We start from the raw sequence: 23,941 nt of genomic DNA, 5'->3' as shown, positions 1-23,941 counted from the left end.
ATTAACCAAACAATCAGCAAGCTATCAACTACCAACAAAAGAATAACCAAAGCTATCAAAACCACAATCCAAGACCTAACTTTCAAGGGTCTAGCAATCAAGCTAATGCCATCAATGTAGCTGCAGGACAAAAGCCCAGATTCCAACTCGCACCTAGAAATTATACACCCCTTGGTGAACCTTTGGATGTCATTTTTGAGAAATTAGTCAAGGAAAACCTCATCAAAGTTCCTCCTACCCAGTAAATTGACCCAAGCCAATCCAAAGTTGCATGGTACAAAGACAATGAGTACTGCAAATTTCATAGGGTAAAAGGTCACACTACCCTCAGATCCATGAAACTGAAAGATTATGTGCAGGACTTCATTGATAAAAAAGAAATCAGCGTTGGTTCCCAAACCTCTCCCAATGCAGGCTTACAGATCTATCAAAATGCTTTTCCTCCTCACAACAACTAAAATTCTAGAAAAGCACCTATCCAAGCCAACAATAACAACACCAACAACCGCTAGACAAACCAACAGCATGGGAAGAACAATGACCACACTTCATCCTATATAGACTATGGTAGCCTCATAGGTTGTATATCCAAGAAAGTGCCTTCTGTCAATGTTATCAATATCCAAGGACCAAACAATGAGTGTGCAGTCACCACTCAAAGAGCGCGATTTAACATCGCAGGCCCACCTGTTTCACCAGCACCATCAGCTCCATCAAAAAGCCAGTACAATATCTTGGAACACCTTGGGAACATGCCAACCCAAATCTCCATTTTAGACCTTCTTTGCACCAGTCCTGTGTACAAGAACATCCTTGACAGTGCTCTTAGAGAATCCCGTGTCCCTTCAGATATCAATGCTACTAATTTTCATAATCTTGTTGGACACCTATCCTCCTCATGTGCCCTATCATTCAAACCCACCGACATACCCGTGGTCGAGCCAGATCACACCCTTTCACTTCGCATAGCCATCATGGTATCCAATTTTGCCATGAAAAGAGTAATGATATATAATGGATCAGCCTTGAATATTTCCACCCTAAAATTCATAAAACAAGCTGGGTATACTGAGGCAGATATCATCAGTGAGGTTATCACCATCAAAGCTTATGAAAACTTGGAAAGAACCATAGAAGGAACTATTTTGCTACCAATCAAGGTTGGGCCAGTCATCCAAGACACACTCTGCCATGTTATTGATCTAAACTTACCATTTAACATCATCCTCAGTCGTCCATGGATTCATGCCATGAAAGCCGTTCCATCCACTTACCATCAGTGCATCAAATTTTTGCATCAAGGCACTGAGGTAACCATCCATGCCGATCTAGAACCCTTTGCTTACTATAATGCGGTTGAAGCCTCATATACAAACCATTTCCCTAGAATTGATATTGGCACAACCATCGCCAACTCATCCCACACTTGTAATGACCCAAAAACCATCCTCGCCTCCACCCTGTCTACCATAAAGATCAATAACAAAGGCTGTGGAGAGTATAGTCTGTCATATGCATTTGCTATCGGGGCACTCCCACTTGATCCACATGCCCATGGACGATTGACATATCACAAAGCTAAGGAGATTCCACATCCTTGATACAAATAGTTTGGCCCAACAACTTTTGTATCCTCAAAAATCCCTCTTCATGAGGAGCTCACTCCGGATATCAACAATTGGTTATATAAGGATGCACCTCAAAGAAATCAAGCGCGCCTTGATCACTTCAGCCAAAAGTATCCCCAAGAACATAAGATCATCACTGACAAATGGAACTATTAAGGTGGTGGTATATGACTAGAAGAAAGAGGCATGCAGTGCCCCATTGACACACATAAATGGGAATCAAAGTCAGGTCTTGGCTTTGGCATACACACAATTGGGAGGACCAATATGGATGATCACGCTTTTTCGAACATTCACTGCAACCTTGTCAAAATCAAAGACATTCCTGAGGAAGTTGAAAAGAGAGCCTACGATGATATCCTAGACCAAATCTCCCTCGAAGACTCTGTTCTCCAAGAACTATCCATCCACCTCATTGACCTACCACTCGCCCATCCACAACTCATAGATTGGGACCAACCAAGCATCATACACATTGATGAGTTCACATCAGAGGAAGTGCTTCTGAGATTCATGGGAGCCAAAACTCATCATAAGAAAACAAAGCTAGAGTCTACCTATATCTACAAGCTAGATCCCAAGGGGTATTTTGGAGAAAATCCCCAACCTAGTTCCGATACACCCAAAACTGGAACTAAAGTGAACCCAGGACTAGCTAAGGAAATGAAGAGAACCCCTCAGCAAGAAAAACTAGAACCACAAGCAGAATATGAGGATTTAGAATTGCCTCCTCAAGATAATCGACCAAAGGTGTCTTCTATTCTAATTGAGGATACTAGCGAAGTCAAAATTGGTTCTTCAGAGATCCCCAGACTTGTTCACATTTTTGCATCCCTATCACAAGATCATGCTGACCTCCTCTTTGAGGTCTTAAGAGAGAACATTGGCCGATTTGCATGGTCATATCAAGACATGCCAGAACTTGATCCAAAGCTTGTATTTCATCATCTTGCAGTCAATCAAAAGATCAAACCCGTCAGACAAAAGCTTAGAAAAATGCACCCCAAGGTGGCATGACTGGTCAATGCTGAATTATAGAGAATGTTAGCTGCTAAGGTTGTTTGACCTATCGACTACTCAAAGTGGATCTCCAACATGGTTCCCATCACTAAACCTTCTGGTGACATCAGAATCTGCACTGATTTTAGAGATCATAACAAAGCTTGTCCAAAAGATGATTTTCCCTTGCCCAACATAGATATGATTGTAGATCTTACAGTTGGACATGAAATTTTGTCCCTTATGGATGGATTTTTTAGGTATAATCAAATCAAGAATACAGAAGAGGATCAGCATAAGACATCATTCACTACCCCTTGGGGAACCTTTTGTTACAACATGATGCCTTTTGGCCTAAAGAATGCAGGGGCTACCTATTAAAGAGCTATGACAACCATTTTTCATGATCTCATTCATAGAATTTTGGAGGATTATGTGGATGATATCTTGATCAAATCTCATACCTTCATTGATTATCTTGCTAACCTAGAGAAAGTCTTTGATAGGTTAGCCAAATATCATCTCATGCTGAATCCCAAGAAGTGTGTCTTTGGGGTCACATCTGGCAAGCTTCTAGGCTTTATAGTTTCTAAATGAGGTATAGAGTTTTACCCCAAGAAGGTCAAGGCTATCTTAGACATGCCTCCTCCTCAGATACTATGATAGATTCACTCTCTTCAGGGAAAGCTTCAATATTTTCGATGCTTCATCTCCCAGCTTGCAGATAAGTGTACACCATTTTCACATTTACTGAAGAAGGATGAGAACTTCAAGTGGGATCCTTTATGTCAGCATAGCTTCAATCAGATCAAGCAGTATCTCATCAATCCCCCTATCTTGGTTCCACCAGTTCTTGGTCATCCCTTGATCTTGTACATATTAGCAATGCCTACTGCTCTAGGGGCACTTCTAGCACAGCTTGATGACTACGGTAGAGAAAGAGCCATCTACTACATTAGTAGAACCCTAGTTGGTTATGAACTCAATTATAATCCTATGGAAAAAGCTTATTTGGTAGTTGTTTTCTCAACTCAAAAGCCTCGCCACTACATGCTAAGTCATACCATCTAACTAGTCTCCAAGATCAACCCTCTAAAGTATATGCTCTCTAGAATAGCACTTACAGGCCGTTTGGCCAAATTGGTTATGCTCCTTAGTGAATTTGACATCCAGTATGTGGATAGAAGGAAATCAAAGGGAAAGCTATAGCAGATCATCTAGCTGATGCACCTCTAATAGATGCATATCCTTTGATCACATAATTTCCAAATGAGTATATCTGTCTAATTGAAGAACAACCCCCATGGAAACTTTATTTTGATGGCTCATACACATCTCATGGATCAGGGGTAGGAATATTGTTGGTCACACCTCAAGGAGATTACATTCCAAAAGCCTTTAAGCTACAATTTCCTAGCACCAACAATATAGCTGAATATGAGGCTCTCATAGCAGGTTTAAAGCTAGCTGCAGAATGGAACATTGTTGAGTTAGAAATCTTTGGTGATTCTCAACTCATCATCAAGAAAGCCCTAAATGAATATCAAACCAAAGATGAAAAGCTATTACCCTATAAAGAGCTAGTTGATTAGCTAACCTAGCATTTTACAAGGCTTCAATTTACACAAGTGCCTCAACTACAGAACAAAGTAGCAGATGCTATGGCTACTATTGGCTCGCTCTTGGAAATTCCCCAAGTAGCTACACAATATGAATTTTTAGTCGAGCAGCTCCTCACACCCACCTATGCGAATGAGGATTCAAACCATGTTTGTATCTTGGTTGGTCCCCAATCCCCTTGGTACCATGAGATTCACGCTTACCTTAATGATGGTATCATATCCCCTCACCTCACACATACCCAATGCCAGAACCTCATCCAAAAATTATCCCACTATGTTATCATAGCCAACACCCTATATCGTCGGGGTTATCACGATACTCTCTCTCGATGTTTAGACCAAAAAGAGGCCACGATGGTGTTAAAAGAAGTACACTTTGGACTTTGCAGTGCCCACAAGAGTGTTATTGTCCTAGCACGACAAATCCTTAGAGCAGGCTACTATTGGCCTACCATTGAAGAAGACTCCTATGACTTTGTCAGAAAGTGTCTCCCATGTCAGCAACATGCAAATCTTGTGCACGCTCCAGCACAGGATCTACAGCCTATTGCACTAGCTTGGCCTTTTTCTTGTTGGGGCCTTGATCTAGTTGGAACTATCACAAACCTCTCATCTAATAGACATATATGGATAATAATAGCTATAGAATATTTCACTAAATGGGTGGAAGCAGTCCCCTAGTCTCAGCTATAGGAGTTCAGGTCTCCAAGTTCATCTTGTACCATATTGTTTGCCACTTCGGCATCCCATCCACCATCTTCACCGACCATGGAGGTAACTTTGAAAATCTCAACATGGAAGAATTATGCACTTCCCTTCGCATTCATCACTGCTTTTCTAGCCCATATTTCCCACAAGGTAATGGCCAGGCAGAGGCAACTAACAAAACCCTCCTCAAAATCCTAAAGAAAGTTGTCAATGATTTCGGCCATGATTGGCAGCTACAAATAAATCCAGCCCTATGGGCCTATCGAACTTCCTTCCATACATCCATAGGCACAACTCCATATTTCTTAGTCTATGGTGTCGAAGCGGTACTACCTATAGAGGTTGAACTTCCCTCCTTGCACATATCTTTGCAAGGGAAAATATCAGATGAAGAATACAGAGTAGCTCGGCTCACCCAGCTAGATCTCTTAGATGAGAAGCACCAACAGGCCTATGATCATCTCACAGTCTATCAAACTTGTCTCAAATGGAATTTTAACAAGAAGGTGCTTCGATGACACTTTTAGCTAGGTGACATGGTCCTCAAAGAAAACATGAAAGTCCAAGCAGATCGAGAAAAGAAAGGCAAGTTTGAACCTACATGGCTTGGTCCTTATGTTGTCACTGCCTCCTTTGGCTTTAGAGCCTATCAGCTATCTACACCAGAAGGAGAACTCTTAAATGATCCTACTAACATCATTCATCTCAAGAAGTTCTAAGATTGAAGATCCTTGGTATACCCAGCTTTTGAAAAATACAAAATTTTTTTTAAAAAAAAATTACAAAAATAGTAAAGAGAAATAAGCGTTCAATGGTGAAAACTTGGCAATTCAAGTGCCTTGGATAGGTACCTTGGTGAAAACCTAGTAATTTAGGTGCCTTGTGTACTAAGACTAATCCATTATCTATCACTATCCTATCCCTCATCCATTTACTCATCATCCCATAAAATACTTGCTTGTTCCCTTGGTGTTCCAACCAAATATCCAAAATCTAATGGAGCTTGTAAATACCTCCTGTACAGCTTGTAAATCTTGTATCATCCTTGTATCATAGCTTGTATATCCAAATCTTGTATCCTAGCTTGTATTCTATCACATGCACACAAAGAATCCCATTTTCACTTAAGCTTTTTGCAAACCATCTACCTATCCACCTATCAACTATTGCAGATGTCCCACCCTTCACAAACATTTCCATCTCACAAAACCCAAACATGAACAACCTTGTACATTTGTAACATATCTTGGTCTGTCAGCTTGTACATCCTCTTTAGCTTAGTACCATTGTATCTATCCAGCTTTTGTGTCAGTTCCTCCTTGATCAGCATCTTGCACACATTGCACAACCCTTGGTTAGCTATTCCAATGCATCCTTTAGCTAGATCTCCTATCACCAAAGTGTTATCCTTCTTAGTTCAACTTGCCAGATGCATCATCCAGATCCATCTGCTTAGGTGCTCTCCGATAGATCCTCATAGGATATAGCTTTCCTCATGTCTGATCTTGGTCTGTTAGTACCTCATCCTACCCATCTCGTTGGCAAATGGTTCTCTTTTGGATTTTCGCTTTCTTTTGATTTGGAATCTTCCCTTTTGGATCTTGAAGTATCTTTTCCAAACAATCTTTTTGTTCCCTCCTTAAGGTTGCCACAATCTTCCATATCATGGTATGCTATGAATGGGGCAATCTAAGTGTAAGGTCTTGATCAGGTCTTTTGTTTGTTTTTCTTTTCTTCTTGTGGGTTACCCAGTATCATTTCCACTCTGATTCTTTCGAGATTCATGTGTGATGCTCGGGCGATCCTTGTGTGTTTTTTTCGAGTCAGTTTGTCAGTCCTCTAGATGGTTGGTGAAAAGGCCTTGATGTTCTTGGTAACCTTGGCAATTAACCCATAGTCCTATAGTAAATCTAGTGCTCAACTACATGGTGGTACTTCTCTTTGAAGTATCCCCCCGCTCAAAAAGCTTCAATGGAATCCCTTCATCTCCATTATCCCCCATCCATCTCCAACATCTATCTCTCCTACCCTAGCTTGTGCAACTATATCTCTTTGAATCAATCATCACTCTTAGCTTTAGGGATCCACAATCCTAGTCTTAGAGATCCACCAGTCCAATCAATCCACCAAGCCTCATCTTTCGAGATCCACAATCCTAGTCCTAGGGATCTCCGAAAACCATCTTTCACCAATTTGACTCTTTGAAATCCTATTGCATCAGCTTCATAATCCCCTCATCCCTCTCCCTATCCTGGATTCCTTTTTATAATGCTCTTATCCTTTATCCTCCCCCCAATCCCAAAAGTCTTAAGCTTATTTGCTCTTGTGCCTCTGATTTTTTACCTTTATCATTCTCCCTTAGTGAGAGTTTGAGCTAATTCAGCCCCTTCTCTTTGCCACTCTGAGTCTCCTTGCTTATCCTGGATTCTTGTATTTTTCAAGAAGCCATCGAGCCTCATTTCTTTCTTTGCCACCTTCTTGAGGGGGCATCATCTAAAGTCTAGTCCCTCCTCTTCTTATCTGAGACTGGGGCAACCTTGTTGCTAAAACATCTCCCTCATGTTGTCTTCATTCGAACTTCTTTGAAATAGTGTTGTCTCAACACTATGCCAAAGAGGGGCAAAATGTAGACACCTAATTACAATGCTTTGCTAATCCTATTTAGTTATATTTAAAGGCATCATTAATTAAATTCTTATTTAATTAATCCTTTGCCATCCCCTAGCTGATTAATTAAATTAATCATCTATAGTCCTAATTGATAAATCAAATAACCTATCATTTATCAATTAAATCCTATTCTTCTATCTAATTCCAAAATCCTCATTTATTAAATAAATCTATTTGATAAATAAAACCCTCAAATCTAATAAGCCCCTAACTTATCCCTAAACCCTCTTTTTAGCCTAATCCACCCCATCCACCCATACTAACCAAGCTTAGCTACTAACTCACCCACCCTCATGAATTCCATCCACTTGCAAATCTCTAACATCCCTAATCTAATCCTAAACCCAAGCCTAATCCACCCCCTAATGTTGTCACATTCCCTAAGCAAGATTAAGACTTTCCTAAGCCAAGGAAAGTCAACAATCTCAACTCCCTCCAAAATATCCCAACCACCCAACAATGAATGCTCTTACAAAGGCCATAAAGACTCTTACAAGCTCTTCCAAGTCATAATGAAGGGTCTTTATGAAGATATTATCCCTTGAACCTCCTTTGTTGACTCATCCTTGCCCTTTCCTCCACCCACTCACTCTGTGGCATGTGTCACTCCCTGATTGGTTGTAAGGAAGCACAATCCACGTGCTCTCCTCTCATGCAATCTCAACCCTCCTTAACCATTTACCCATCCTTACATCTTAACCCTCCATCCCTCAAGCCCTTAGCCTATAAATTGAATCCCCTCCCAAGCGATTTCATCACAATCTTTAAGCCAAAGTTATAATGCTAGTTTGAGAATCAAAAGCCATCAACCATACTCTTATAATGCCAATTTGAGAGCTCCCAAGCTACCAATCTACTCATCCCCACCATTGAAGCATAGTTTGAGCATCTTGAGCATACATCCCAATCCTTAGACTCATCTACCAAGCAAAGATCTAAATCCTATTAGGAGAGTCCATTCATTTGGCTCATATTTCCATTTGGGGTTTCCTCTTTAGTCTCTCATTTATGTTATGGAATTTTAGTTTGTAAATGCTTTAGATTTCTTATTTTAGTGTTTCTAACATACTAATATAGCATATACAAATTAGAATCTTGATTATGGTTCTCTTGAAGAAGCCAATTACCTATTTTATCAAGTTCATTTGAATTTTTTTGGACTTTTTTTGGAGAAACTCTTAAATCATCATCCTAATCATGAGATGAGTGAGAATAGCTTTTCACCGTAATAAGATTAGAGTTAGGAAGAATCAAAGTCTCATTTAAAATCCTAACGAAAGGAGAAGAAGACTTGGTCTCAAAGGTACCCATAAGTCTACGATTACATCTAACCCTAAGATTAGAAGTAGGACTACAAGTAATAAAGCTAATAAACTTATGCAATGTAAATGAACTAAACTAAGAAAATATAAAGAATAAATATTTTTGAATTTTGAAATAAATTTTTAATTTTTTTCCTATTTTTGAATTAAAATCCAAGAGCATAAATAAAATCTAATCTTAATGCAAGAAAATACCTAACAAATATGAAATGAAATATAACAACACAAAACACACTAGGGTATCTAAATCCACAAAAGAAAAGAGGGTAAGCATGTTGACTTTTCCAAAATGAATTGTGTGAAAATAGGACCTATCCTCAACCCTAATTTCCAATAGGAATGATCCAAATTGATTGAGTACAAGAAAGTGAGCAATGAATAAATGGATCATGTAATAGAAAATTAGGAGAAAGGAGATCCTATAGTCTTCTTATTTGAGAAGTATGTACTTAAATCTTAAAATAGATAGAAGACAAATACTAACCCTAAAGTGGAATAATTATGCAGAATGTTGATTTCTAGTGTCTGTATATAGTTTTAGGGATCTTTGCAACCTATTCTAAACTAGAAATGTTGAGAAAAAAAAAAACCCAAAAAAAATTTGTCCTTTCGAAGAGAGTTCAACCTTAACCATGATAGTGGGGCACAATCTTATCCCAAGGCACAATTGTACCCTGAAAAGCTGAGCTTGACATACATTGCTCTGACAAATTTTTTGTTTGTGGATCTTACAAGTTTGACAAAAAGGGTATCCAAATCTACTCTTCAATATATTGTTACACACCTATATCTACAAGAAAAATGGTTTTTTTGTTTGGATGAGGGATTTTCCTTGGTCAAACCCTAGTTTAGAATTAACCTTTAAATTGAATTGAAATTCCAATATGTATAAACAAAGTAAATGGAACTATTCACCTTATATTGAAATCCTTGTAGATGATTTGAATCCTTGAATCCACAATTATAGTTGCTCCAAATGAATGAAGAATTTATGTAGGATGTGTCAAATCAGTGGCATTAGATCTTCGAAACTAATCTTAAATGTATCTTTTTTATAAGCTAGAGTTTTCGTTGCACCAAAAATATCGAATTCTTAATGTCTAATTCAACCACTAGACTTATAGAACATAAGAGGTGGTTAAGCCATGTCATAAATCCTAAAGGGAAATGTTGGGTATTAGTCCAAAAATCTTTGCATAGAAAACTTCTTAAATGAATGTGGATGGAGAAATCTTCAATAAGAGGGCTCCATAGAGATTGAATCCTAAAATGACTAACAATGGACCTCCTTGATTAATTGGATGCTTGAACACTTGAATGCTATTAGATCTTGACTTCATAGAATAATGGATCTAGATATGTAATAGTTTGCCTGATATCACCATGGGTCTTATGAAAAAGTAGATGTCAAAATGAGGGAAAAAGTCTTCCTTATATAAATATCTAGGGCACAAACTCCTAGAGAAGTCTGACATAGGAGCATTAAATCTCATTTAACCTTAACCCCTAGAAATGGGCCTAAATTAAATGTAATTTAAGAGTCTACCATTCTAAAACCTGAAATAGATGACTCAGAAGTGGGCAAAAGAAACCTTTTGAAGCTTGATGTCTTGAAACTCCTAGAAATTGAAAAATGGACCTAGGGTTAGGGACAATGTCGACCCTACCCTAGGTCAAGGTTGAGGTCATCTATGACCTAGTTTAGAGTCAAGGTCGAGCTTGACCTAGAAAGTCAAAGTCCTTAGTTTAATAGAGAAAGTTGTTAGAAATAGGCTATAAATATAGAGAGAAGAAAAATAGGGGAAAATAGTCAAATCTATGCAAAGACCCATTTAAGGTGATTTACATGACCCTAGACCACTTACTTGTAGGGATAAACACTCTTATCTTGAAAGTTCTTCCATTTTAAGATGATACATTTGCATGAGGACCTCATAGTTGTGCAGGTCAATCCAAGATTCTATATGACATCATACATGAGGAACTTACTAGTGGCAAGGACCAAAAACTATCCAAGACTCTACAAAAAGAGGAGCATGCAAGATACAAATTCTTGGCCCTATGTGGTGTATCAATGGTTGGTGAAGAAGAAACTCTCAGAGCAAAGTGTGAAATATAATGTGGTGAATGTCTGTTTTATATTTGCAATCATACAATTGATAGACTATGATTATGCCAAAAGGATGTTACTAAAAGTAGCAGCTAAGATCATAGAGACAAGGGCATACTACATCTAGTTCAAAACATTCAACTACCTAAGTGTAGCTTGTGCATTGGACAATCCAAAGAAACTCTTGAGTAATCAATCAAATAGGCTCATCTTGTTGGAGATTACTAGGAAACTCATATTTGCATATGATAGAGTGAGAAAAAAAAACCAAAAGTCATGGGTTTGGCACATGGAAATTGTGCTTTTAAAGATTTATAATGGGATCAATATCCCCTAGAAGAGTACAACTCCTCTTGCCCTACTTTGAAAACATAGAAATGGTGCAACATCTAGCAGAGAAGTAATTTGAACATGAAGGTGTAGTGGAAGACCATTGGATGAATGTAGTAGATGACTATGATATCTATAGAAGGGATTATCCCAAGTTGACTTTATATTTGGTAGAAGAGTCTCTCAAGATGAATATCTCATTAAAGGCTATCGAGAAGGACATAGAAGACATCTTGGATCCTCTATACAATAGGGACAAAATTTACAACAGGCCTATTATGAATGTGAAGATTAAAAGAGATGAAAATGCAGACATTAATCACCACACTAGGAACATAACTTAGTTAACAAAGGACTGGATCAAGAAACCTTTTAAACTTGATCTAGTTCCTTAGGTTGTTCCTCTTTAAGCCATAACATGCCCGGTGAAGGGTAAAGGTGCAAAAGTTATAGTACCAACCTTCCCTATGCAATTCCTAGCGAGGTTAAAAATGGTACATCAACATGAGAGGGAGGTTGAGTACTTTAGGGTGGATAAGGGAAAGAACAAAAGGAAGAGGGTGTCTACCAAAGAACAAGTTAAGCTAGAAGCTCTAGAGCCTATAGTACAAGAGCCTGAACAAGAAACTAGGCAAGAACCACAAGTGCCTCCATAGGAAGAACAAGTGTAGGATGAAAACATAGAAGAAGATTAGTGTTCCACTAGTTGGTACAAAGGAAGAAGCCTTCCCCTTAGTTCCTAAAAAGGCTAGGAATTAGCCCACTATGACAAGACATGAAGGAGAAGATTGAAGAAGAAAGACACTCCACCTTCACAAGTGCCTAAGACAATCCCTACAACTAAGGTGGAAGAAGAAGAAAGGGAGGACCATAGAATAAGAGAGAAGAAGTTCAACTATCACATCTCCTTCTACTCCAAAAGAGCCTATTTAGGTGTTTGCATTAGAGGATGAATGACAATAATCAATTGATGATATGCATGGACAAGAAATAGATGTTTTTGAACTCTCTAATTTTGATTTCATGCTAGTAGGCACTAAGATGGTGGGTGAGAAGGTAAGAGATACTCCTGCAAATGAATCCCTAGGAGAGGACTAGAATCAAATGTCACATCTACTTGAAGGACCTCTTGGAATACCACCACCATCATCTCAAGATTTTTCTTTCTTGGATAAAGGCTCAATAATACCACTTCTTCTCACTATAGAAATAGAAGAACAAGTAGTAGAGGAAGGAGAGCCCTAAAATTTGTAACCCAATGAAGTATCAGAGGAGGGGAAAATACATAAATAGCCTCAATAGACTCCTCATGATACAAAAACTATGACCTTATCGCAAGTAGATATAGAGACTCCATCTATCTATCTATCTCAAAGGGAGAAGACTTAAGAGAGGACTGATAAGGGAAATGGGCCTACTATAGAAACCATCTCTTTAGTCAAATACATGTCTCCAATGGGCACCACACTGGCATGGCTAAAGAGGGAGGTTTTGTTTTTGAAAAAAAAGTAGTTGGATCTTAAAATTTATGAGGGAATGAGAGAGCTAATTAAAGCTATCAAGAATCTTGAGCCACCCATGTGTGATGCATGATCATTGTCCTTCATTATGAAGAATCAAGATCAGGACTTTCTTACACACATAGCTATCCCTCCTCCACACATTGACATAGAGGATCTAACCCCTAAAGATTACCAAATTAATGAGGTCATGTTAGGTAGGCCCATGGTATATACTAAAAAGGTAATGATTACTACGAGCATGAATTTCAAGTTCTTTATGCTGAGAAAATAGAATGAGTTTCTAAGAGGATATTTACATGGACTTGTGGACCCATTAGACCTAGATCATCTAGAGATCACTCTTGTTGTGGCACTAGAGATAAAAGATAAAGGAAATGTATAGTTGGACCCATTTTTGGATGCATCTTAGTATGGAATTACAATTTTGAGGAGAAACATTTATAAATAATATAGGGAAATTTGAACCTATTACACCATATTTAGTCAAGTGCAGATAAATTGGTGTCCATAGTGAACCACTATTTTGGGTTGATGGATGAGGTACATACCTAGGAAAAGACCTACAAGATTTGACATCAATAAAAGCTAAAAGGTATCATACACTCATGAAAGTTATACAATAGAGGAGCTTGATAAGCTCAATGATTGGATAGAGAAAATGTCATCCAGTAATAAAGTATTGGAGGGAGTACATGAAGATATTTAGAGAATAATGGATCAAACTCAATAGCAAATTTTTGAAGCAAAAAGGTACTATAACATTGCTTGCCTTGATATTTTTGAAGATGAGGCAAAAACCAAACACAAATCGATGCAATCAGTGGTCCAACAATTTCAAAGATGTTATAAATGCTTTAGAATAACTGGGGGGCATGAGGGTGAATCGGTTATTCAAGGTCCATATGTCCAATTCAAACTTTTTCATAAAGTGTTGTGATCCCATTCAACCATTCATTCATCCAAGCTTTAAGTTTCCTAATCAGCAAGTTATTGTAAATCAACATGCAAGCATAACACGTAAAGAATCAACACGTAAAATAGTGATTTATGTGGAAATCCAATTTGGGAAAAACCTCCAGTAACATGCTACTCAATTCTTAGTCTTTTGAAGTGATGCTCTGTGAAAGGCCTACCCTATTAAAGGCTTACAACACACTATTAAATGTGACCTTGTTAGAGGATTTTTCCACCCTATTAGAAGTGGGCTTGGTTAGAGGACTTTAGAACATTCACTTGGAATGCCACCCTATTAAAGGATTTAAAAATGGTTATTAAACCAACCAAAGTCCATAGAATTTTGATACCTAATACAATATCTAGAGAGTATTAGAAAATATTTGACCTGATTACAACATACAACTTAACTTGTAGATTTCAGATCACTTTTTAGCTCCTCACATTGTTTGGCCTTCAATCTCTTCAGTTCTAAATTGCCCTCCTTTCAAGCTTTATCTCCTTTAGTCTCCATGCTCAATGTACTAGTGCAATCATCATTCTCTGACCACTTGTCAAAGTAAACCCTCTGTGCTCTTCCTTCTCCTAGATGTCTTCTCCTTGACACCCTTCTAACTTCTTCACAATTTATCACTTTAGCAATAGTGGCAATAGTAGTTTCTTGGTCTGTGACTCCTTAAATAGAAGTCTAGAACTTCTTTTCCCACTCAATTCTCTCTTTCTTTGATTTCAATTCGTATGGATTGGGTAGGATTCATTGAATCTAACCCACATTATTTTTCCTTTAGAAAGTTCTTGAATAATCCTTTTGAATTCGCCAAAAAATGGTTTACATAGAATTCTGTGCCACCAACTCATCATCATTATCCTCCAACTGGTTCATAAAATTCAAGATAACAACTATGTCAGCTCAAATTTGGAAAATCTTTGATATTTCCAATAATGCAATAGCTTAGGACTATTGAAATACTGGTGCTCGACACATACTATGTCACTTGATACCTACTTCATTTTACTAATGCTTAGTACCTGAAGTTTAGTTGGCACCTACTAAGATTTTCTAATGCTTGGCACCTATTACTTTGCTCGGCACTTGAACTTCACTCGACATCTAAAGTTTACTTGGGACACCCTAGATTTTCCTTTTTCTTGGCTCTAACTGAGAGTTTTCTCAACTTCAACTAGCTTTCTCAGCATCCACTAAACAACATAATTTAAGCTTTGTAGTCAACCTTATTACAACTTATTCTTCCAATGTTTCTAAGTGTGGCCAATCTTTATATCTTTGAGTATGTTATCAATACATCATTTAAACATTGTCTTAACTTATCCTTGCACTTCATTACAATATTATAACTCAACATTTCCCTTAGGTGATCTTGTTACATCTTGTTGATCAAATACTCTTCATCAATCAACTAAGTGACAATACTTGGATCTTATAAGAAATTGTCATTCCTACAAATAGCAGGTTTGACATCAATGATAAAACAATGATTGAAATTATTCTTTTAACAACAATCTCCCTCTTTCAATCAATCTTCTTCATCAATGATCTTTTCAATAAGATTTCCAATAGAAGAACCTTTTGAAGATGCTTCATCTAATGAAGATATCAGGCAAGCATTCAAGACTGAGCACGTATTTTTGGAGCTAGACACCAAAATTGAGGATTTTGTGATAACCTGGATAGAAGTTCATAATTATTGGCAAGTTGTTAAGGAAAAATATGGAGCTTTGGATTTGCTAGAATCTACCCAAGTAATGGAGATAATTGATAATTTCAAGGGGAGACATCCAAACATCATTTTGGTGTAAAGGAGAAGAAAACCCAAATATTGGAAATTCAATTTTGACAACTAGGAAAATTTTGCATTTTTTGAACTTGTCATCAAGGTATGTAGGTGTATAGGAGGTGCATCAACAATTTTGAATCAATAGTACACTAATATTTAATTTCCAATTGCTATGTTAAGAGCATTCCATGCACAAGAAACACATTTTGACGATAGTTCAACTTCTAGAAATATTTAGAGGAGGTCAAGCTTTCATTTTTAGAGCTTCCAATGACTCTCAAATCCTCTTTCAGCTTCCTTCTTCTTATATAATTCTTCTCTAATTGTTTTAAGTCATGTAAAGGCTCATGCACCCATTAATTGATATAAACAAGGATGGAGACCTAGTCAACACACTTTAGAGAGTTAATTTGTATATAATTAGTTTTTAGCATGAGTTTCATTTTAAGAACTCTCTCTCCTAGTACAAAGGGAGGATATGATCTTATAAATGCATAAATGTAAAATGTACTCCAAGCCTTTACCTTGATGCAATAATATATACTATTGGTGCTCTCATTTTTAGTGTAGTTATTTTTGTCAATGCATGTTAATGAAAAATAATAGAGCCAATAATTTTATTGTGTTGTGGTGATTCTATGCTCATTTAGTTCTAGTGTTTTCCTGTCTTAACGAATTTCGCTGACATACCAAGTTGGAGAAAAGATCACCTATTGTTGTTGCATAGCTTCTTGTCTTGCATGAGTGCACTTTTTGTGGCCTTGCAATTTGATGTGATGAGAAATATCTTTTGCTTATTGTTGAGTTCTCATTGACGATTGCATCATTACAATTGAGGAAGTGTTTCTCCTATTTTCATTGGTTTCCTACTTGATCTTTTCAAAAAATTAATTTGCAGATGTGTTGTGTCTATGGTTTATGTCTATTAGGAATTTGCCTTTCAAGTTATTTTCTTTAATCTCTCATTACTGTATCTTTTTTATTTTTGTTGCTAACACTTGGTTAAAATAGTAATTCATATAGTTGCATCGATAAATTGCATTCATCATAAAATAAAAGTACCAAAAAAAATCTCTTTTGTGATGACTTTTCAAAAAAAACAAATCAAACATATTATCTAAAATTGGTCAGAACCAGAAAAGGCCTCCTCGTGAACATACACATTTATCTTCAATTAATACGATTTGAGTAGATCACAAGATTTTGTAAAACCTTGGAGTTGATCCTAGATTATCTTTTCAAGAAAGGAGTTCAAAAGGATTCATGTTGTTAAGCATTGTGCAAAATGACAACTCATGAGTTACTTTTAGTATGTTACTTGTGTTATAATTTGTGACCTCCTTTAATACAATGATGTTATGACATATTGTAGATATAAGAAATGTGTGTAGTACGTGATTCATTGAAGTGGTCACATCTTTGTTAGGTGGCATGAGAGTACTAGACAAATAAATGGTTTAAAATTGATCATATGGCTACAAAATTGACTATTAAGTTTTTCAAATGATTAAAAGAAATACTAAATAAAAGAGAATTAATTGAATATTATTGAATCAGTTATTGGTAAAGGTGGTGAATTTTTTAATTAATGACATGTAAAGGTTGCAAACAAGAAAATATAATTTCCAAGGACGAATGCCTCGTGTAAAATGTATCTCTACATTTATGATAAGAAAAAGATAGTTAGCAAGACATTCTTTAGATTGTTTGACATAATTGTTAGCTTCTCAAATGATTACAATTAGTAAAAGAATGTGGTTTCCTAAAGTTGAACATTATTCTAATGATAATATTGCTAGTCCCAACTGATAATGTTGTTAATGTATGTGAAAGATTTGATTACTTGTTATGTTGGCATTGATATCAATCCTTAGTTGTTCATAAATTATACCAATTTAGTAGAGCTTCATATCATTTTACTAATGAAGAGGATTTGGAGAAAGTATAATGATGATGTAAGTGTTGATAAGTGTGTAGTACTCAATGGGAACTTGAATGTCTTAGACTATGATAGCATAATTTTGGTTTGATTGTTTTACATGATTTGATTAAGTGTTGAGATCATGTATATGTAAGACAATTTAGTTGATGAATAAAGAACCATAATATTAAATAAGCTATTATAGTTGTCACCAAGTACCTAAAGAAGAAATGAAGAACATGTAGTGTCAACTGAGCAATTATAGTGTTAACTAAATCTAGTTTTGACCAAGAAAAATTTAATGTTAACTGAGAATGAAAAGGAAGAATAGTTTTGATGATAGAAAGAGAATTAGTATAGGAGATTTCTTTTTAGGAGAAAGGTTTATTTAATGGTTAAGAAAGAAAAATAGTCATATATCACAATCTACTATTGAAGCTGAGTATGTTTTTACTACTATTAATTGTTCAAATACTATTTGGATCAAGCAATTGTTGGAAGGTGTGCAAGAGGAAGTTGTTGAACGTGTTACTATCTATTATGAAAATACAAGTGCTATTAAAATATCAAAGAATCCTATGATGTATACAAAAGCTAAGCACATATTTATAAAGTATCACTACTTGAGGGATGAAGTACAATAGAAACAAGTAATATTGCAGTATGTGAAGTCTTTGTTAGAAATGGAAAATACTAAGAGGACTAATATTTCACAAAATTTGGCCTAACTATGGATACCTTTAATAAAATTTAAAAATGCCAATCTAATTAAGCTAAAAATTAAATATAAAAGTAACACAATGTGACTCATAACACCATTATTTTTTAACTTAAGAAACCCTAGACAAGGGAAAACCTCAATTGGGTTGGTATCCACAAAATGATTTGCTAGTCAAAAGTATCTTGTAAAAAGATATTGTCCTTGTCAAGAGTATATTACATCTCTATAGTATCTTTGTCCTTGTTAGAGGACTAGGCCTTGGTAGAAGCCTCATCCCTATTAGAAATTTGTATTACAATTACAAAAGTATGCAAGATGAGCCCACTTCTCATACATGTAATAACAATGATGTATTCTATACATAAAAGGAATAGATACAAATTTTTGTTGACAATGTTGATATCTACAAAATCTGATTTGTCCTTTGAAGATCTCTCCATTCAACTTCACATATATTGTCCTTTCCCTTATCTAACATTAATTTTGTAGCATATAGAAATTATATTTCAATGTCCAAAAATGTGACACAACTTCACATATCCAAGTCTTTTCTTTATACTTTGCTTTTATGTCCTGTTGGCCTTCATGTCTTCATATGTGTCCCAAAAAAAAAATTTAACTTTTTTCTAAGTTAGGTTTAACATGTATAATGTCATCCCTAATTAGTTAAGTAATTTTTTTTTAAACAAAAATAATTCCTTAACACAAATTACTATTTCCTTTACTTTGTCGTCTTCTACTTGTACACAACTACAACTGGTAAATCATTAATAACTTTGTTCATATAGCTCATAATGACTTGCTCCCTAGAAAATAGGACCACCATATCCCATTTTGTCTTTGCTCAAGTGCACACATTCCAATTTGGTGTTTGTGAAATTTGCAAACCAAAAAGGTCTCTTTACTAATAGTTGGTCTTCATAATACTTAAACAATGTTCTAAGTTTTTAGACCAAAACTTTGTCTTTACAACTTGTTGACTTAATGTAGATGACATGTTTCCATAATGACAACCTTAATGTATTTTTATATTCACCTCTTAGAAAAATGACCAACAATCTCCCCTTGGCATTGATGGCAACATATGGGAAAATTGGCTATGACCCAAAATTATAAAATTTCAAAATTGTGAAATACTTGTTACCCATTTTTCCCTCCTTACCAAATTTTGGACTTTGAATGCTTAACTCCACCCAATGGCTACTTCCATGTTTAATATTATTCAATTTCTCGAGAAATAAAAAATAAAACGATAAAACCTATGCTTTTTCCTAATTTTATTTTGACTTGCCTGCAACTTTCTGTGCCATTAGATCTTGCCCAAATCTATGGTGGGCACTTTCTTGCATTATCAAGACAAGCACTCTTTAAACATTGTGGGGAAGCCCCTTTTCGATAGGTGGATTAGTGGGTCTGTGATCTCTTGTGGGCCACAGAGTGGATAGGGTGGCTAGTGAGATGGCGATTCAATTAGTGCCCACTTTCCCACATCTTGAGCTTCGTCAGACCTTCTGACATTGCGGGGAAGTGCTTTGATGACGGATTTTTGGCTGACATCATGGTGGGTATTTGCAGAGGATCAAAATGCACGTGTTATGAACACTGTCAGATCTCTCGAGATCAATGGCTAGCGCATGCCTACAAGATAAAGTTGCAAGAAGATTAAGTAATGCGGGCATGCCTTTTGGTGACACCTTTCCCACAATCTCTCATTTCCCTAGTTCCACCTTCCACTGTTTGATGCGATCAAATCAATGGTTGGTGCATGCCCGCAAGATGCAGTTGTGAGGAAATTAAACAATGTGGGTATGTTCCCTTGTGACATGTGGCATGATGTGATGCCATGGGCCCACTTTCTCAAGATGTATTGACTACTCTTCCTCTGTGGCAGTTGTCAAGTGAGTTAGAGTAAAACAAGGGCATCTCATTAGCCCATCCACCTAGCCAGATATGTAGTTCTACAAAGTTATGAGCATTGTAGGTTTAAAAAGAATCAACGGCTAGTGTATGCTTGCATTAAACAAGTGCAAGGAGATTAAACAATGTGGGCAAGCGCCTTGCTGTCTCATGTCCTTCTGGGGCCAAGTTGTTTCACAAGGCTGCAAGGTGGTGCCAGGTGTATACTAGGGTGATGTCAATTGGGACCAGGTCAGGCTAAGTCAAATGTCGAGGTGTTTTCGTGGATCGAGGTTTTCATGGTTAGGCATAGTGAATGGAGAGTCTTCCCTAATCATTGATCTTGTGCAAATCGACGATCAGTGCTTGCCCAAAATATGGAAGTATGAGGGAGTTAAACATTGCAGGTCTATGATCTCTTATGGGCCACAGGGTGGACAGGGTGGCTGGTGAACTAGCAATTCAATTGGTTCCCACTTTCCCACATCTTGAGCTTCGTCAGACCTTCTAACAATGCGTTGAAGTGCTTTGGTGATGTGTTTCTATCTGAGATCATGGTGGGTATTTGTAGAGGATCAAAATGCACATGTTATGAACACCGTTAGATCTCCCAAGATCAACGGTTGGCGCATGCTCGTAAGATGAAGTTGCAAGAAGATTAAGTAATGCGGGCATGCCCCCTGGTGACACTTTTCCCACAATGTCTCATGTCCCTAGTTCCACCTTCCACCATCCGATGCGATCAGATCAACTGTTGGTGCATGCCCACAAGATGGAGTTGCAAGGAAATTAAACAATGCGAGTATGCACCCTTGCGACATGTGGCATGATGTGATGCCATGGGCCCACTTTCTCAGGAGGTATTGATGGCTTGTCCTCTGTGGAGGTTCTCGAGTGAGTTAGAGTACAATGAGGGCATCTCATTAGCCCATCCACCTAGCTAGATATACAATTCTACAGAGCTGTGAGCATCATAGATTTAAAAAGAATCAGTGGTTGGTGCATGCCTGCATTAACAAAGTGCAAGGAGATTAAACAATGTGGGCAAGTACCTTGCTACCACGTGTCCTTGTGGGGCTAGGTTGTTTCACAAGGCCACAAGGTGGTGCTAGTTGTATACCAGGGTGATGCCAGTTGGGGCTAGGTTAGGTTGAGTCAAATGTCGAGGTATTTTTGTGGGCCCAGGAGTTCATGGATAGGTGAAGTAAATGGAGAGTCTTTCTTGATCATTGATCTTGTGTAGATTGATGATCAATACTTGGACACAATATGGAAGTATGAGGGAGTTAAATATTGTGGGAAAGCACCTAAATGCCATGTGTCCTTGTAGGCCCTAAGAGACACATTGTGGCTAGGCAATGTGGTTAAGGTTTGCAGTTGCTAGTTGAATCGTGATTAAGATCTGAGGAGGTGGCACCGTTAGTAAAGAAGGTGTTGGTCAACTGTGGGGAGACTTTGTAGGTGGTGAAATGAAAAGAAATCATTGGTCCACATGGCTCATCCTAGTGCTAGAGTTAGGTTGACCTACTGATCTTATTGATTCATGAGCTAGAAACAAGGGAAATTAAGTTTTGTTGCTCAATCTGATCCTTGTGATCGATGCCAGCCACCCTCGAATGAGCACTGAACTCAGTGAACATGAGAAAACACTCCACCACCTTTGATCCGATCCATCTACCTAGTCAGAACTATTTAATGGTGTCATTTTTGTCTTCTCAAGGCCCTGTCCCAACCAAGATTGGATATCATTACATCTGGATATGTACTCAGATTGGATTTTCTTCATATCTCCATGATTATTCTCTGTAGGACTTAATGGCAATAGTTGTAGAGTAATTTTAGTAGAGAAATATCTCAGTTATGCCTGACCTATAAAGGCAATTTTTGTAGATTTTTTTTAGGTTGACCCTTCTCTAACTTCTCTGATATTGCTCTACAATTTCATGTGTAAATTCCATTCTCCTATGAACTGTATGGCATTCTATCTTATCTCCTTCGGCCATTGATGTAAAGTGCAAGAACTATTTTCCTCTCATTGGTGTTTTGTGGATATTTGCAATTTGCATGATTGTATCTCTTGGGCCTATGAATGATATATAAGTGAATCTTCTCTTTCCTTGTGTCATTCATATGGGTTTTCTAATCTGCATGTGGTTGTTAGATTAAAGTAAGTTTGAATGTGTATATCTTTTGGTGTCATGATGGTTCAATAGTGCATGTATGGGAAGAGATTGGTTTGAACACTCTATTTTGGTGCATCACCCCCTTATATTAGAATAGGTAGATTTTCTTTTCATGTATTCCTTCTCCCTTTTCCTCTCCAAGAGTAGTTAGGTGCACCCTAATAGTAAAGGAATCCAGCCTTCTCTAGAGACTCAACCTCATAGTTCAAGTCCCATAGCTTGGAGGTTATTTCCATTTTTCACAAGGTTGTCCTTAGGTAAAGACTTTGGACGTTGGTGCAAACCTTTGTGACAACAGTTTTTGGCATGCTTGATAGGACCATATTTAGAAAGTTTAAAGTCTACTGGTGTCAAAAGGATATTTCAAGATTAATACTGAAGAGATAGTAATGGCTTTAGTGTTCAAGCCTTCAAGAGGCTTATTTCTTCATGTACTTGGTGACTCTGAGCTTCAAATACATCTGGTTCTAGACCAAAGTTGCATTAATTCATGCCCAAAGCTGAAACAAGAGCATCTTCTAGGGGTAAGTGCCAGTACCAAGAGCTTTCATTTTCAAATCCTAGAAGAAGGAAGACTAGTGTATCTTTAATACCAATTAGGAGTGCAATAGAAAAAAATACACCTGCAAGATCTATTTCTACCCCTCCCACTGTTAGATCTTAGTCTAGATTGCCATCAACACATATCAATAGATCGCTTGTCTATATGGCATTGCCTAGAGCCCATACTTTTGCTAACTGTAATGGTGGAAGTCCTCTTTTATTGGCCCAAAGGCATGAAATATTAACCTCATAATGGTTTTTGACAATTTGAGTGCCAACACACTTAATTACATTCTACATTGGAGCCGAGTACATCATGTATGCTGAGCCACAATATTAGCTGAGTCAGAAAAGACATCAGGTGCCGAGTGATCTTCAAGTGCTGAGTAGCTTTTAGGTGCCGAGTGAGTATAGGTGTTGAGCATGATCCAAGTACCGAGCATCATTCAAGTATCGAATCTTAAAAGATGCCGAGCAAGATAGGAGCATGTACAAAAGTTAAGTTACAGAAGGTGCCGAGCATCAGGAAGCAGTAAGTGTCAAGTAACACAAAATCAACATATGAGTTTGAAACTTCACAAACTCAGATGGAAAACATTTTCATAGATGACATAAGACAAATCTCGAAGGATCTAAGTGATAAGATCAAATCATTTATATTTCCTATGCAATCTACATGCAGCCAATAAGAAAAATGGAGAAGGAATACAACAAATAAGTGATGTGCAAGGAATAAGCAAATATCAAAGATTAAATATGGATCGTAGATCCATATCTAACCCTAAGTCTTTGAGTATCTTTATAAGGAAGACAAAATCAAATCAAGATTAGATAGAGAGGCGAATGAAAAAAGGTGTGTAAAGATAACTATTTCATAGAAAAGAGTATCAAATCTCAAAGAGGATCAAGATCATAGAAGAGCAGATCAAGTGCCTATATTCAGCAATCAAAGGATTGTAAGCCATCAGGTTTATCATACCTAATACTCTTTAACCATTTTATTAGAGAGAAAATC

Source organism: Cupressus sempervirens, chromosome 8 (genome assembly GCF_028749045.1).
Source record: "Cupressus sempervirens isolate cs-2001-9-10 chromosome 8, ASM2874904v1, whole genome shotgun sequence".
NCBI classification, from domain to species: domain Eukaryota; kingdom Viridiplantae; phylum Streptophyta; class Pinopsida; order Cupressales; family Cupressaceae; genus Cupressus; species Cupressus sempervirens.
This window is presented reverse-complemented; position numbering follows the sequence as displayed.